This window comes from Mastomys coucha, unplaced genomic scaffold (assembly GCF_008632895.1).
Source record: "Mastomys coucha isolate ucsf_1 unplaced genomic scaffold, UCSF_Mcou_1 pScaffold15, whole genome shotgun sequence".
In the NCBI taxonomy this organism is placed as follows: Eukaryota; Metazoa; Chordata; class Mammalia; order Rodentia; family Muridae; genus Mastomys; species Mastomys coucha.
This window is the reverse complement of record NW_022196897.1, coordinates 13176631-13179706: the sequence shown is the minus strand read 5'-3', so window position 1 is coordinate 13179706 and position 3076 is coordinate 13176631.

The following is a 3076-nucleotide window of genomic DNA, read 5'->3' as shown; positions in this document are numbered from 1 at the left end:
CACTCTGTAGACCAGGCTGGCCTTGAACTCTGAAATCTGCCTGTCTCTGCCTCCCAAGTGCTGGGATGAAAGGCCTGCTCCACCCCTTTCCTAGCTTAAAATAAATCATAACAGTAAGTTACAGAAACACATTTTTTTTTCTCCTGATGTGCATTTGTTTTCAATTTGGGGAGGGATGGTGTATGTGGAAATCAGAAGACAACTTGTAGATTTTAGATTTCTCTGTAGGAATGTTTTGCCTGCATATATATGTGCCACAGGCATGCCTGTGGAAACTGGAAGGAGGCATCAGATCACCTGGAAGTAGAAGGTTTTAAGAGGCTGATCATGGTAGTGCACGCCTTTAATTCCTGCACTTGAGAGGCAGAGGTTGGTGGAGCTCTCAGAGTCCCAGGTCAGCCAAAGATACACAGTGAGATCCTGTCTCAAAAAAAAAAGTGGTGATAATATAAAATTTTATATTTATACATTTATATAGTATAGATTATATGCATATAAATATATGTTCTATACATAAATGTATATAAATTATATACTATATATTTATATAATTTATATTAATATTGAAAGACCCCCATGGGGAAACCCCCACTCAAATCTCGGGAGGACGTGCACCCAAGGAATCACGAGAGACCATCTTGATGTAAACACATGAGGCAGTTTAATATGGGAGCTCCGGGATCGACATGTATCTCACACAGGAGATAGAGAAATGGACGACAAGGGTCGGGGTTAGGGGTTTATATAGGAAAAAGGTCTGAGGGAACAAAGGAATCAGCATAGTTATACATGATTGGCTAATTCAAATGTCAGCTATAGGATGTGCAGATCAGAGCAGGAATTCCCAAGGTTGGTGTTATTCTTGTTTTCGTATACCTTCACATCATTGTGTCATTGGGTCATTGCAACCACCAGTTATTTTTGTTTTGACGGGTCTTAGCCTGGTCATTCTGTCTCAACATTCTGACCATCAGAACTTTGTTTTTACAGGATGTCCTTGGCTAACAGCTTCTCGGTGTTTGAAGCTGCTGCTTACAGGAGCTGGAATATGGCTCTCTTATTCTACTGTGAAACTTTATTTCTACATCTCCAGAACTGTTTTTCACTTTATTACTTCAATATAAATGATAAACATATATTTATACATTTTATAAATGTAAAATTTATGAAGCTATATAAACTGTATGCCTCTGTCTGTTTTTGCTTGCTGTCTTCAGCTGTGTTCTCACGAGTTTTGCAGAATTCTTTCCTAAGAGGATAACTCAGGCATTTTCCAAGGGTTCATCCAGGTTTCTCCATCTTGAGAAAATTCAAGACATCTCATTGATGAGATCACTGGTAACAGACACTACAGGATTGGTTCCTGTAACAAGAATTCCATCCATGAATGAATGGTAAAGGATCTTTTGGCTGCTCTGTGTTCTGGGGACAGGGTCTCATTATGTAGCTCAGTCTGGCCTGGAACTCCCAAGTGCTGGGATTGAAGGCATGCCCACCATGGCCCACTTTCTTTTTAGCTTTTGTACTCTGGATGATTGGTGGGAAAAGAGTTCTGCATCTTTTGAAAATGTCTCTGCAGAGTGGTATCCTGAAGTGCGACCCTCATCACCCAGTGGGGACAAAGCTTGGTCTTAGGAACGACAAGGACACAACTGAGAAGCTGAAGGAGAAGAAGCTGACCCCATCACCTACCCGCAGGGGCTAGCCATGGCAAAAGAGATTCTTGCTGTCAAATACCTGGAGTGTTCATCACTCACACAATGAGGCTCAAGCCAGTATCGGATGAAACCATCCTAGAGGTTCTCTAGCCACAAACGCCTATTGTTGTAAATGTCTGAGCCCCTTGTTCTTGGTCCTGTCCCTGGGTCTTTTTCCATATGCCTTGGTCAAAAACATCAGACCCTTTGCATTTGATGCCAAGTTTCTGTTACAGATTATTTTTTTATAAAGCCATTTTGAACTAATGAACCAATCAATAATTTTAAGGTTCTGTCTTAAATGTAACAACTTCAATTTACAGTCTATTAAAATTCAGCTGTAAAATGAAAACAAACAAACAAAACAACAAAGGAAAAGACTTGCCCTTGCTGACCTTCACTTCCATGTGAAGAATCCAAGCACTGTGAGACATCCCTAAAAAATATACCTGACTATAAATCACCTTAACCCATCCCTCTTAATTGTGGACCATAAATACAATAGTCACTCCAAATGGCTTCACCCAACAAAATGAAATGAGAAAGGTATCCAGGTTGATTCTGTAGGTTTTCTTGTGGTGTTCTTGACCTCTTCTGACTCCTTCAAACTTGAAGGATCAAGTGTGAGGAGGATGGAGGGCGATAGAACTGGGTGAGAGAAATGTAGTCAGTAGAAGGAGCCTCTCTGGGACAAGACAGAAACCCAGGGCAATGGAAACTCCCAGGAATCTAAGAGGGTAACCCTAGCTGAGGCCCCTAGCAACGGGGCATATGGACCTGAAGTGGCCATCTCTTCTAATGGTAAGACTTCTGATGGAGTCGCCAACCAACCCAGCCGCAAAACTTTCCACCCACAAATTTTCCTGCCACTAAAAAGTGCAGGTATAAAAAGGGAGCAGAAATTGAGGGTATGGCCAACCAATGACTGGCCCATGCCATGAGAGGGAGCCCACCCCGGCACTATTAGTGACACTCTGCTATGCTTGCAGACAGGAGCCTAGCATAGCTGTCACCTGAGACTTTACGCAGCAACTGATGGAAACTGATGCAGCGATCCACAGCCAAACATTGAGCTGAGTTCAGGGAATCTTGTGAAATAGGAAGAAGGTCTACCTCCTGATCCACACACAGCAAGGAAAGACTGTGTGCCACACTGGGAATAGCTTGAGCATTCTGAGGCCTCAAAGTCCACCTACACAGAAACATACTTCCTCCAACAAGGCCACACCTCCTAACAGTGCCACTCCCTATAGGCCAAGCATTCAAACATATGAATCTATGGTGGCCATACTTATTCAAGCCACCATACCAAAGAAACAAAACCAACCAACCAAAACAAAACTAACCAAAACACTCAAAACCTGAAAAAAGAAACCAGA